Below are 16268 nucleotides of genomic sequence, written 5' to 3'. Positions count from 1 at the left end.
ATACCACAAACATGAGGTGCAAAAATTTGTACACCATATCCGGATTTCGACAATTAATGTCTGTTCAGTGATGTTAGGGATCGAAACGGTATTTGGAAGGCCAAATAATTTACCTCATTCTAGGAAAGACTCTTGAATTTTAAAGAGTCGAAATATGATGAACGGATCATATAAACCCGAAGGAAAATATAATACAAGCCCAAACGAAAAAATATATAAAAGTCTTAATTGAAAACAACGTTCAAACCTATGATTGCGTTGGATAAAAACCGCAGTTTTTATACGTGTGCATGTAAAACAAATTTCGTGGTAGAGGGGTCTAAATACAACACAAACAACAATTTCCAAAAGACCAAAAAAAGTTAAAAAGTCTATTTTAACAAAACGCATTTGACTAACAGGTCGAACAACTGATGTTCTTAAACCCTGCTGACTGCAATTGGCGATTGCCAAATGAATTGATCACCAGATCTAACAAAATGGATCTTAATATTAGTTTAATACCAAACAGAAAACAATAAACTTGTGGAAAAGATGGTATACCACAAACATGAGGTGCAAAAATTTGTACACCATATCCGGATTTCGACAATTAATGTCTCTTCTGTGATGTTAGGTATCGAAACGGTATTTGGAAGGCCATATGATTTACCTCAATTTAGGAAAGACTCTTGAATTTTAAAGAGTCGAAATATGATGAACGGATCATATAAACCCGAAAGAAAATATAATACAAGCCCAAACGAAAAAATATATAAAAGTCTAAATTGAAAACAACGTACAAACCTATGATTGCGTTGGATGAAAACTGCATTTTTTTTACGTATGCCTGTAAAACAAATTTCGTGGTAGAGGGGTCTAAATACAACAAGAACAACAATTTCCAAAAGACAAAAAAAAGTGAAAAAGTCTATTTTAACAAAACGCATTTGACTAACAGGTCGAACAACGGATGTTCTTAAACCCTGCTGACTGCCATTGGCGATTGCCAAATAAATTGATTACCAGATTTAACAAAATGGATCTTAATATTAATTTCAATACCAAACAGAAAACAATAAACTTGTGGAAAAGATGGTATACCACAAATATGAGGTGCAAACATTTGTACACCATATCCGGATTTCGACAATTCATGTCTCTTCCGTGATGTTAGGGATCGAAACGGTATTTGGAAGGCCATATGATTAACCTCAATTTAGGAAAGACTCTTGAATTTCAAAGAGTCGAAATAGGATGAACGGATCATATAAACCCGGAGGAAAATATAATACAAACCCAAACGAAAAAATATATAAAAGTCTAAATTGAAAACAACGTTCAAACCTATGATTGCGTTGGTTGAAAACCACTGTTTATTTATGTATGCATGTACAGCAAATTTCGAAGGAGAGGGGTCTAAATACAGCAAGAACAACAATTTCCAAAAGACAAACAAAAGTGAAAAAAGTCTATTTTAACAAAACGCATTTGACTAACAGGTCGAACAACTGATGTTCTTAAACCCTGCTGACTGCCATTGGCGATTGCCAAATAAATTGATCACCACATCTAACAAAATGGATCTTAACATTAATTTAGTACCACAGAGAAAACAAAAAACTTGTGGAAAAGATGGTATACCACAAAAATGAGGTACAAACATTTGTACACCATATCCGGATTTCGACAATTAATGTCTCTTCAGTGATGTTAGGGATCGAAACGGTATTTGGAAGGCGAAATAATTAACTCATTTTAGGAAAGACTCTTGAATTTGAAGGAGTCGAAAAAGGATGAACGGATCATATAAACCCGAAGGAAAATATAAAAGAAGCCCAAACGAAAAAAAATATATAAAAGTCTAAATTGAAAACAACGTTCAAACCTATGATTGCGTTGGATGAAAACCGCATTTTTTTTACGTGTGCATGAAAAACAAATTTCGTGGTAGAGGGGTCTAAATACAGCAAGAACAACAATTTTTTTAAAAGACAAAAAAAAGTGAAAAAAGTCTATTTTAACAAAACGCATTTGACTAACAGGTCGAACAACTGATGTTCTTAAACCCTGCTGACTGCCATTGGCGATTGCCAAATAAATTGATTACCAGATCTAACAAAATGGATCTTAACATTAATTTAGTACCACAGAGAAAACAAAAAAAACTTGTGGAAAAGATGGTATACCACAAACATGAGGTGCAAACATTTGTACACCATATCCGGATTTCGACAATTAATGTCTCTTCTGTGATGTTAGGGATCGAAACGGTATTTGGAAGGCCATATGATTAACCTCAATTTAGGAAAGACTTTTGAATTTTAAAGAGTCGAAATAGGATGAACGGATCATATAAACCCGAAGGAAAATATAATACAAGCCCAAACGAAAAAATATATATAAGTCTAAATTGAAAACAACGTTCAAACCTATGATTGCGTTGGATAAAAACCGCAATTTGTTTACGTATGCATGTAAAACAAATTTCGTGGGAGAGGGGTCTAAATACAGCAAGAAAACAATTTCCAAAAGACAAAAAAAAAGTGAAGAAGTCTATTTTAACAAAACGCATTTGACTAACAGGTCGAACAACTGATGTTCTTAAACCCTGCTGACTGCCATTGGCGATTGCCAAATAAATTGATTACCAGATCTAACAAAATGGATCTTAATATTAATTTTAATACCAAACCGAAAACAATAAACTTGTGGAAAAGATGGTATACCACAAAAATGAGGTACAAACATTTGTACACCATATCCGGATTTCGACAATTAATGTCTCTTCAGTGATGTTAGGGATCGAAACGGTATTTGGAAGGCGAAATAATTAACTCATTTTAGGAAAGACTCTTGAATTTGAAGGAGTCGAAATAGGATGAACGGATCATATAAACCCGAAGGAAAATATAAAAGAAGCCCAAACGAAAAAATATATAAAAGTCTAAATTGAAAACAACGTTCAAACCTATGATTGCGTTGGATGAAAACCGCATTTTTTTACGTGTGCATGAAAAACAAATTTCGTGGTAGAGGGGTCTAAATACAGCAAGAACAACAATTTTTTAAAAGACAAAAAAAAGTGAAAAAAGTCTATTTTAACAAAACGCATTTGACTAACAGGTCGAACAACTGATGTTCTTAAACCCTGCTGACTGCCATTGGCGATTGCCAAATAAATTGATTACCAGATCTAACAAAATGGATCTTAACATTAATTTAGTACCACAGAGAAAACAAAAAAACTTGTGGAAAAGATGGTATACCACAAACATGAGGTGCAAACATTTGTACACCATATCCGGATTTCGACAATTAATGTCTCTTCTGTGATGTTAGGGATCGAAACGGTATTTGGAAGGCCATATAGTTTACCTCAATTTAGGAAAGACTAGAATTTTAAAGAGTCGAAATAGGATGAACGGATCATATAAATCAGAAGAAAAATATAATACAAGCCTAAACGAAAAAATATATAAAAGTCTAAATTAAAAACAATTTTCAAACCTATGATTGCGTTGGATAAAAACCGCATTTTGTTTACGTATGCATGTAAAACAAATTTCGTGGGTGAGGGGTCTAAATACAGCAAGAACAACAATTTCCAAAAGACAAAAAAAAGTGAAGAAGTCTATTTTAACAAAACGCATTTGACTAACAGGTCGAACAACTGATGTTCTTTAACCCTGCTGACTGCCATTGGCGATTGCCAAATACATTGATCACTATATCTAACAAAATGGATCTTAATATTAAGTTAATACCAAACAGAAAACAATAAACTTGTGGAAAAGATGGTATACCATAAACATGAGGTGCAAAAATTTGTACACCATATCCGGATTTCGACAATTAGTGTCTCTTCGGTGATGTTAGGGATCGAAACGGTATTTGGAAGGCCATATTATTTACCTCAATTTAGGAAAGACTCTTGAATCTTTAAGAGTCGAAATAGGATGAACGGATCATATTAACCCGAAGGAAAATATAATACAAGCCCAAACGAAAAAATATATAAAAGTCTAGATTGAAAACAACGTTCAAACCTATGATTGCGTTGGATGAAAACCGCAATTTGTTTACGTATGCATGTAAAACAAATTTCGTGGGAGAGGTGTCTAAATACAGCAAGAACAACAATTTCCAAAAGACCAAAAAAAGTGAAAAAGTCTATTTTAACAAAACGCATTTGACTAACAGGTCGAACAACGGATGTTCTTAAACCCTGCTGACTGCCATTGGCGATTGCCAAATAAATTGATTACCAGATCTAACAAAATGGATCTTAATATTAATTTCAATACCAATCAGAAAACAATAAACTTGTGGAAAAGATGGTATACCGCAAAAATGAGGTGCAAACATTTGTACACCATATCCAGATTTCGACAATTAATGTCTCTTCAGTGATGTTAGGGATCGAAACGGTATTTGGAAGGCCAAAAAATTTACCTCAATTTAGGAAAGACTCTTGAATTTTAAAGAGTCGAAATAGGATGAACGGATCATATAAACCCGAAGGAAAATATAATACAAGCCCAAACGAAAAAATATATAAAAGTCTAAATTGAAAACAACGTTCAAACCTATGATTGCGTTGGATAAAAACCGCAATTTTTATACGTGTGTATGTAAAACAAATTTCGTGGTAAAGGGGTCTAAATACAGCACAAACAACAATTTCCAAAAGATCAAAAAAGTGAAAAAGTCTATTTTAACAAAACGCATTTGACTAACAGGTCGAACAACGGATGTTCTTAAACCCTGCTGACTGCCATTGGCGATTGCCAAATAAATTGATTACCAGATCTAACAAAATGGATCTTAATATTAATTTCAATACCAAACAGAAAACAATAAACTTGTGGAAAAGATGGTATACCGCAAAAATGAGGTGCAAACATTTGTACACCATATCCGGATTTCGACAATTAATGTCTCTTCAGTGATGTTAGGGATCGAAACGGTATTTGGAAGGCCATATAGTTTACTTCAATTTAGGAAAGACTTTAGAATTTTAAAGAGTCGAAATAGGATGAACGGATCATATAAATCAGAAGAAAAATATAATACAAGCCTAAACGAAAAAATATATAAAAGTCTAAATTGAAATCAACGTTCAAACCTATGATTGCGTTGGATAAAAACCGCAGTTTTTATACGTGTGCATGTAAAACAAATTTCGTGGTAGAGGGGTCAAAATACAGCAAGAACAACAATTTTTTAAAAGACAAAAAAAAGTGAAAAAGTCTATTTTAACAAAACGCATTTGACTAACAGGTCGAACAACTGATGTTCTTAAACCCTGCTGACTGCCATTGGCGATTTCCAAATAAATTGATTACCAGATCTAACAAAATGGATCTTAATATTAATTTCAATACCAAACAGAAAATAATAAACTTGTGGAAAAGATGGTATACCACAAATATGAGGTGCAAACATTTGTACACCATATCCGGATTTCGACAAATAATGTCTCTTCTGTGATTTTAGGGATCGAAACGGTATTTGGAAGGCCATATGATTAACCTCAATTTAGGAAAGACTCTTGAATTTTAAAGAGTCGAAATAGGATGAACGGATCATATAAATCAAAAGAAAAATATAATACAAGCCTAAACGAAAAAATATATAAAGGTCTTAATTGAAAACAACTTTCAAACCTATGATTGCGTTGGATAAAAACCGCAATTTGTTTACGTATTCATGTAAAACAAATTTCGTGGGAGAGGGGTCTAAATACAGCAAGAACAACAATTTCCAAAAGACAAAAAAAAGTGAAGAAGTCTATTTTAACAAAACGCATTTGACTAACAGGTCGAACAACTGATGTTCTTTAACCCTGCTGACTGCCATTGGCGATTGCCAAATACATTGATCACTATATCTAACAAAATGGATCTTAATATTAAGTTAATACCAAACAGAAAACAATAAACTTGTGGAAAAGATGGTATACCACAAACATGAGGTGCAAAAATTTGTACACCATATCCGGATTTCGACAAGTAGTGTCCCTTCAGTGATGTTAGGGATCGAAACGGTATTTGGAAGGCCATATTATTTACCTCAATTTAGGAAAGACTCTTGAATCTTTAAGAGTCGAAATAGGATGAACGGATCATATAAACCCGAAGGAAAATATAATACAAGCCTAAACGAAAAAATATATAAAAGTCTAAATTGAAATCAACGTTCAAACCTATGATTGCGTTGGATAAAAACCGCAGTTTTTATACGTGTGCATGTAAAACAACTTTCGTGGTAGAGGGGTCTAAATACAACACAAACAACAATTTTCAAAAGACCAAAAAACGTTAAAAGTCTATTTTAACAAAACGCATTTGACTAACAGGTCGAACAACTGATGTTCTTAAACCCTGCTGACTGCAATTGGCGATTGCCAAATAAATTGATCACCAGATCTAACAAAATGGATCTTAATATTAGTTTAATACAAAACAGAAAACAATAAACTTGTGGAAAAGATGGTATACCGCAAAAATGAGGTGCAAACATTTGTACACCATATCCGGATTTCGACAATTAATGTCTCTTCAGTGATGTTAGGGATCGAAACGGTATTTGGAAGGCCAAATAATTTACCTCAATTTAGGAAAGACTCTTGAATTTTAAAGAGTCGAAATAGGATGAACGGATCATATAAACCCGAAGGAAAATATAAAACAAGCCCAAACGAAAAAATATATACAAGTCTAAATTGAAAACAACGTTCAAACCTATGATTGCGTTGGATGAAAACCGCAATTGTTTTACGTGTGCATGTAAAACAAATTTCGTGGTAGAGGGGTCAAAATACAGCAAGAACAACAATTTTTTAAAAGACAAAAAAAAGTGAAAAAGTCTATTTTAACAAAACGCATTTGACTAACAGGTCGAACAACTGATGTTCTTAAACCCTGCTGACTGCGATTGGCGATTGCCAAATAAATTGATTACCAGATCTAACAAAATGGATCTTAATATTAATTTCAATACCAAACAGAAAATAATAAACTTGTGGAAAAGATGGTATACCACAAATATGAGGTGCAAACATTTGTACACCATATCCGGATTTCGACAAATAATGTCTCTTCTGTGATTTTAGGGATCGAAACGGTATTTGGAAGGCCATATGATTAACCTCAATTTAGGAAAGACTCTTGAATTTTAAAGAGTCGAAATAGGATGAACGGATCATATAAATCAAAAGAAAAATATAATACAAGCCTAAACGAAAAAATATATCAAGGTCTTAATTGAAAACAACTTTCAAACCTATGATTGCGTTGGATAAAAACCGCAATTTGTTTACGTATGCATGTAAAACAAATTTCGTGGGAGAGGGGTCTAAATACAGCAAGAACAACAATTTCCAAAAGACAAAAAAAAGTGAAGAAGTCTATTTTAACAAAACGCATTTGACTAACAGGTCGAACAACTGATGTTCTTTAACCCTGCTGACTGCCATTGGCGATTGCCAAATAAATTGATCACCAGATCTAACAAAATGGATCTTAATATTAAGTTAATACCAAACAGAAAACAATAAACTTGTGGAAAAGATGGTATACCACAAACATGAGGTGCAAAAAATTGTACACCATATCCGGATTTCGACAATTAGTGTCCCTTTAGTGATGTTAGGGATCGAAACGGTATTTGGAAGGCCATATTATTTACCTCAATTTAGGAAAGACTCTTGAATCTTTAAGAGTCGAAATAGGATGAACGGATCATATAAACCCGAAGGAAAATATAATACAAGCCCAAACGAAAAAATATATAAAATTCTAAATTGAAAACAACGTTCAAACCTATGATTGCGTTGGATGAAAACCGCAATTTGTTTACGTATGCATGTAAAACAAATTTCGTGGGAGAGGGGTCTAAATACAGCAAGAACAACAATTTCAAAAAGACAAAAAAAAGTGAAAAAGTCTATTTTAACAACACGCATTTGACTAACAGGTCGAACAACTGGTGTTCTTAAACCCTGCTGACTGCCATTGGCGATTGCCAAATAAATTGATCACCAGATCTAACAAAATGGATATTAATATTAATTTAATACCACACAAAAAACAATAAACTTGTGGAAAAGATGGTATGCCACAAACATGAGGTGAAAAAATTTGTACACCATATCCGGATTTCGACAATTAATGTCTCTTCAGTGATGTTAGGGATCGAAACGGTATTTGGAAGGCCAAAAAATTTACCTCAATTTAGGAAAGACTCTTGAATTTTAAAGAGTCGAAATAGGATGAACGGATCATATAAACCCGAAGGAAAATATAATACAAGCCCAAACGAAAAAATATATAAAAGTCTAAATTGAAAACAACGTTCAAACCTATGATTGCGTTGGATAAAAACCGCAATTTTTATACGTGTGTATGTAAAACAAATTTCGTGGTAAAGGGGTCTAAATACAGCACAAACAACAATTTCCAAAAGATCAAAAAAGTGAAAAAGTCTATTTTAACAAAACGCATTTGACTAACAGGTCGAACAACGGATGTTCTTAAACCCTGCTGACTGCCATTGGCGATTGCCAAATAAATTGATTACCAGATCTAACAAAATGGATCTTAATATTAATTTCAATACCAAACAGAAAACAATAAACTTGTGGAAAAGATGGTATACCGCAAAAATGAGGTGCAAACATTTGTACACCATATCCGGATTTCGACAATTAATGTCTCTTCAGTGATGTTAGGGATCGAAACGGTATTTGGAAGGCCATATAGTTTACTTCAATTTAGGAAAGACTTTAGAATTTTAAAGAGTCGAAATAGGATGAACGGATCATATAAATCAGAAGAAAAATATAATACAAGCCTAAACGAAAAAATATATAAAAGTCTAAATTGAAAACAACGTTCAAACCTATGATTGCGTTGGATAAAAACCGCAGTTTTTATACGTGTGCATGTAAAACAAATTTCGTGGTAGAGGGGTCTAAATACAACACAAACAACAATTTCCAAAAGACCAAAAAAAGTGAAAAAGTCTATTTTAACAAAACGCATTTGACTAACAGGTCGAACAACTGATGTTCTTAAACCCTGCTGACTGCCATTGGCAATTGCCAAATAAATTGATCACCAGATCTAACAAAATGGACCTTAACATTAATTTAATACCACAGAGAAAACAAAAAACTTGTGGAAAAGATGGTATACCACAAACATGAGGTGCAAAAATTTGTACACCATATCTGGATTTCGACAATTAATGTATCTTCAGTGATGTTAGGGATCGAAACGGTATTTGGAAGGCCAAATAATTTTCCTCATTTTAGGAAAGACTCTTGAATTTTAAGGAGTCGAAATAGGAAGAACGGATCATATAAACCCGAAGGAAAATATAATACAAGCCCAAACGAAAAAATATATACAAGTCTAAATTGAAAACAACGTTCAAACCTATGATTGCGTTGAATGAAAACCGCAATATTTTTACGTGTGCATGTAAAACAAATTTCGTGGTATAGGGGTCTAAATACAGCAAGAACAACAATTTTTTAAAAGACAAAAAAAAAGTGAAAAAGTCTATTTTAACAAAACGCATTTGACTAACAGGTCGAACAACGGATGTTCTTAAACCCTGCTGACTGCCATTGGCGATTGCCAAATAAATTGATTACCAGATCTAACAAAATGGATCTTAATATTAATTTCAATACCAAACAGAAAACAATAAACTTGTGGAAAAGATGGTATACCGCAAAAATGAGGTGCAAACATTTGTACACCATATCCGGATTTCGACAATTAATGTCTCTTCAGTGATGTTAGGGATCGAAACGGTATTTGGAAGGCCATATGGTTTACCTCAATTTAGGAAAGACTCTAGAATTTTAAAGAGTCGAAATAGGATGAACGGATCATATAAATCAGAAGAAAAATATAATACAAGCCTAAACGAAAAAATATATAAAAGTCTAAATTGAAATCAACGTTCAAACCTATGATTGCGTTGGATAAAAACCGCAGTTTTTATACGTGTGCATGTAAAACAAATTTCGTGGTAGAGGGGTCAAAATACAGCAAGAACAACAATTTTTTAAAAGACAAAAAAAAGTGAAAAAGTCTATTTTAACAAAACGCATTTGACTAACAGGTCGAACAACTGATGTTCTTAAACCCTGCTGACTGCCATTGGCGATTGCCAAATAAATTGATTACCAGATCTAACAAAATGGATCTTAATATTAATTTCAATACCAAACAGAAAATAATAAACTTGTGGAAAAGATGGTATACCACAAATATGAGGTGCAAACATTTGTACACCATATCCGGATTTCGACAAATAATGTCTCTTCTGTGATTTTAGGGATCGAAACGGTATTTGGAAGGCCATATGATTAACCTCAATTTAGGAAAGACTCTTGAATTTTAAAGAGTCGAAATAGGATGAACGGATCATATAAATCAAAAGAAAAATATAATACAAGCCTAAACGAAAAAATATATAAAGGTCTTAATTGAAAACAACTTTCAAACCTATGATTGCGTTGGATAAAAACCGCAATTTGTTTACGTATGCATGTAAAACAAATTTCGTGGGAGAGGGGTCTAAATACAGCAAGAACAACAATTTCCAAAAGACAAAAAAAAGTGAAGAAGTCTATTTTAACAAAACGCATTTGACTAACAGGTCGAACAACTGATGTTCTTTAACCCTGCTGACTGCCATTGGCGATTGCCAAATACATTGATCACTATATCTAACAAAATGGATCTTAATATTAAGTTAATACCAAACAGAAAACAATAAACTTGTGGAAAAGATGGTATACCACAAACATGAGGTGCAAAAATTTCTACACCATATCCGGATTTCGACAAGTAGTGTCCCTTCAGTGATGTTAGGGATCGAAACGGTATTTGGAAGGCCATATTATTTACCTCAATTTAGGAAAGACTCTTGAATCTTTAAGAGTCGAAATAGGATGAACGGATCATATAAACCCGAAGGAAAATATAATACAAGCCTAAACGAAAAAATATATAAAAGTCTAAATTGAAATCAACGTTCAAACCTATGATTGCGTTGGATAAAAACCGCAGTTTTTATACGTGTGCATGTAAAACAACTTTCGTGGTAGAGGGGTCTAAATACAACACAAACAACAATTTTCAAAAGACCAAAAAAAGTTAAAAGTCTATTTTAACAAAACGCATTTGACTAACAGGTCGAACAACTGATGTTCTTAAACCCTGCTGACTGCAATTGGCGATTGCCAAATAAATTGATCACCAGATCTAACAAAATGGATCTTAATATTAGTTTAATACAAAACAGAAAACAATAAACTTGTGGAAAATATGGTATACCGCAAAAATGAGGTGCAAACATTTGTACACCATATCCGGATTTCGACAATTAATGTCTCTTCAGTGATGTTAGGGATCGAAACGGTATTTGGAAGGCCAAATAATTTACCTCAATTTAGGAAAGACTCTTGAATTTTAAAGAGTCGAAATAGGATGAACGGATCATATAAACCCGAAGGAAAATATAAAACAAGCCCAAACGAAAAAATATATACAAGTCTAAATTGAAAACAACGTTCAAACCTATGATTGCGTTGGATGAAAACCGCAATTGTTTTACGTGTGCATGTAAAACAAATTTCGTGGTAGAGGGGTCAAAATACAGCAAGAACAACAATTTTTTAAAAGACAAAAAAAAGTGAAAAAGTCTATTTTAACAAAACGCATTTGATTAACAGGTCGAACAACTGATGTTCTTAAACCCTGCTGACTGCCATTGGCGATTGCCAAATAAATTGATTACCAGATCTAACAAAATGGATCTTAATATTAATTTCAATACCAAACAGAAAATAATAAACTTGTGGAAAAGATGGTATACCACAAATATGAGGTGCAAACATTTGTACACCATATCCGGATTTCGACAAATAATGTCTCTTCTGTGATTTTAGGGATCGAAACGGTATTTGGAAGGCCATATGATTAACCTCAATTTAGGAAAGACTCTTGAATTTTAAAGAGTCGAAATAGGATGAACGGATCATATAAATCAAAAGAAAAATATAATACAAGCCTAAACGAAAAAATATATAAAGGTCTTAATTGAAAACAACTTTCAAACCTATGATTGCGTTGGATAAAAACCGCAATTTGTTTACGTATGCATGTAAAATAAATTTCGTGGGAGAGGGGTCTAAATACAGCAAGAACAACAATTTCCAAAAGACAAAAAAAAGTGAAGAAGTCTATTTTAACAAAACGCATTTGACTAAGTGGTCGAACAACTGATGTTCTTTAACCCTGCTGACTGCCATTGGCGATTGCCAAATACATTGATCACTATATCTAACAAAATGGATCTTAATATTAAGTTAATACCAAACAGAAAACAATAAACTTGTGGAAAAGATGGTATACCACAAACATGAGGTGCAAAAAATTGTACACCATATCCGGATTTCGACAATTAGTGTCCCTTCAGTGATGTTAGGGATCGAAACGGTATTTGGAAGGCCATATTATTTACCTCAATTTAGGAAAGACTCTTGAATCTTTAAGAGTCGAAATAGGATGAACGGATCATATAAACCCGAAGGAAAATATAATACAAGCCCAAACGAAAAAATATATAAAATTCTAAATTGAAAACAACGTTCAAACCTATGATTGCGTTGGATGAAAACCGCAATTTGTTTACGTATGCATGTAAAACAAATTTCGTGGGAGAGGGGTCTAAATACAGCAAGAACAACAATTTCAAAAAGACAAAAAAAAGTGAAAAAGTCTATTTTAACAACACGCATTTGACTAACAGGTCGAACAACTGATGTTCTTAAACCCTGCTGACTGCCATTGGCGATTGCCAAATAAATTGATCACCAGATCTAACAAAATGGATATTAATATTAATTTAATACCACACAAAAAACAATAAACTTGTGGAAAAGATGGTATACCACAAACATGAGGTGCAAAAATTTGTACACCATATCCGGATTTCGACAATTAATGTCTCTTCAGTGATGTTAGGGATCGAAACGGTATTTGGAAGGCCATATTATTTACCTCAATTTAGGAAAGACTCTTGAATCTTTAAGAGTCGAAATAGGATGAACGGATCATATAAACCCGAAGGAAAATATAATACAAGCCCAAACGAAAAAATATATAAAATTCTAAATTGAAAACAACGTTCAAACCTATGATTGCGTTGGATGAAAACCGCAATTTGTTTACGTATGCATGTAAAACAAATTTCGTGGGAGAGGGGTCTAAATACAGCAAGAACAACAATTTCAAAAAGACAAAAAAAAGTGAAAAAGTCTATTTTAACAACACGCATTTGACTAACAGGTCGAACAACTGATGTTCTTAAACCCTGCTGACTGCCATTGGCGATTGCCAAATAAATTGATCACCAGATCTAACAAAATGGATATTAATATTAATTTAATACCACACAAAAAACAATAAACTTGTGGAAAAGATGGTATACCACAAACATGAGGTGCAAAAATTTGTACACCATATCCGGATTTCGACAATTAATGTCTCTTCAGTGATGTTAGGGATCGAAACGGTATTTGGAAGGCCAAAAAATTTACCTCAATTTAGGAAAGACTCTTGAATTTTAAAGAGTCGAAATAGGATGAACGGATCATAAAAACCCGAAGGAAAATATAATACAAGCCCAAACGAAAAAATATATAAAAGTCTAAATTGAAAACAACGTTCAAACCTATGATTGCGTTGGATAAAAACCGCAATTTTTATACGTGTGTATGTAAAACAAATTTCGTGGTAAAGGGGTCTAAATACAGCACAAACAACAATTTCCAAAAGATCAAAAAAGTGAAAAAGTCTATTTTAACAAAACGCATTTGACTAACAGGTCGAACAACGGATGTTCTTAAACCCTGCTGACTGCCATTGGCGATTGCCAAATAAATTGATTACCAGATCTAACAAAATGGATCTTAATATTAATTTCAATACCAAACAGAAAACAATAAACTTGTGGAAAAGATGGTATACCGCAAAAATGAGGTGCAAACATTTGTACACCATATCCGGATTTCGACAATTAATGTCTCTTCAGTGATGTTAGGGATCGAAACGGTATTTGGAAGGCCATATAGTTTACCTCAATTTAGGAAAGACTTTAGAATTTTAAAGAGTCGAAATAGGATGAACGGATCATATAAATCAGAAGAAAAATATAATACAAGCCTAAACGAAAAAATATATATAAGTCTAAATTGAAAACAACGTTTAAACCTATGATTGCGTTGGATAAAAACAGCAGTTTTTATACGTGTGCATGTAAAACAAATTTCGTGGTAGAGGGGTCTAAATACAACACAAACAACAATTTTCAAAAGACCAAAAAAAGTTAAAAAGTCTATTTTAACAAAACGCATTTGACTAACAGGTCGAACAACTGATGTTCTTAAACCCTGCTGACTGCAATTGGCGATTGTCAAATAAATTGATCACCAGATCTATCAAAATGGATCTTAATATTAGTTTAATACCAAACAGAAAACAATAAACTTCTGGAAAAGATGGTATACCACAAACATGAGGTGCAAAAATTTGTACACCATATCCGGATTTCGACAATTAATGTCTCTTCTGTGATTTTAGGGATCGAAACGGTATTTGGAAGGCCATTTGATTTACCTCAATTTAGGAAAAACTCTTGAATTTTAAAGAGTCGAAATAGGATGAACGGATCATATAAACCCGAAGAAAAATATAAAACAAGCCCAAACGAAAAAATATATATAAGTCTAAATTGAAAACAACGTTCAAACCTATGATTGCGTTGGATGAAAACCGCAATTTTTTTACGTGTGCATGTAAAACAAATTTCGTGGTAGAGGGGTCAAAATACAGCAAGAACAACAATTTTTTAAAAGACAAAAAAAAGTGAAAAAGTCTATTTTAACAAAACGCATTTGACTAACAGGTCGAACAACTGATGTTCTTAAACCCTGCTGACTGCCATTGGCGATTGCCAAATAAATTGATTACCAGATCTAACAAAATGGATCTTAATATTAATTTCAATACCAAACAGAAAATAATAAACTTGTGGAAAAGATGGTATACTACAAATATGAGGTGCAAACATTTGTACACCATATCCGGATTTCGACAAATAATGTCTCTTCTGTGATGTTAGGGATCGAAACGATATTTGGAAGGCCATATGATTAACCTCAATTTAGGAAAGACTCTTGAATTTTAAAGAGTCGAAATAGGATGAACGGATCATATAAACCCGGAGGAAAATATAATACAAGCCCAAACGAAAAAATATATAAAAGTCCAAATTGAAAACAACGTTCAAACCTATGATTACGTTGGTTGAAAACCGCAATTTGTTTATGTACGCATGTACAACAAATTTCGTGGGAGAGGGGTCTAAATACAGCAAGAACAACAATTTCCAAAAGACAAAAAAAAAGTGAAAAAGTCTATTTTAACAAAACGCATTTGACTAACAGGTCGAACAACTGATGTTCTTAAACCCTGCTGACTGCCATTGGCAATTGCCAAATAAATTGATCACCAGATCTAACAAAATGGACCTTAACATTAATTTAATACCACAGAGAAAACAAAAAACTTGTGGAAAAGATGGTATACCACAAACATGAGGTGCACAAATTTGTACACCATATCTGGATTTCGACAATTAATGTCTCTTCAGTGATGTTAGGGATCGAAACGGTATTTGGAAGGCCAAATAATTTACCTCATTTTAGGAAAGACTTGAATTTTAAGGAGTCGAAATAGGAAGTACGGATCATATAAACCCGAAGGAAAATATAATACAAGCCCAAACGAAATAATATATACAAGTCTAAATTGAAAACAACGTTCAAACCTATGATTGCGTTGAATGAAAACCGCAATATTTTTACGTGTGCATGTAAAACAAATTTCGTGGTATTGGGGTCTAAATACAGCAAGAACAACAATTTTTTAAAAGACAAAAAAAAAGTGAAAAAGTCTATTTTAACAAAACGCATTTGACTAACAGGTCGAACAACTGATGTTCTTAAAACCTGCTGACTGCCATTGGCGATTGCCAAATATATTGATGACCAGATCTAACAAAATGGACCTGAATATTAATTTCAATACCAAACAGAAAACAATAAACTTGTGGAAAAGATGGTATACCACAAAAATGAGGTGCAAACATTTGTACACCATATCCGGATTTCGACAATTAATGTCTCCTCAGTGATGTTA

This window comes from Mytilus californianus, unplaced genomic scaffold, assembly GCF_021869535.1.
Source record: "Mytilus californianus isolate M0D057914Y unplaced genomic scaffold, xbMytCali1.0.p SCAF_10, whole genome shotgun sequence".
Classification (NCBI taxonomy): Eukaryota; Metazoa; Mollusca; class Bivalvia; order Mytilida; family Mytilidae; genus Mytilus; species Mytilus californianus.
The sequence above is the reverse complement of the archived record's forward strand: the minus strand, read 5'-3'. Positions refer to the sequence as shown.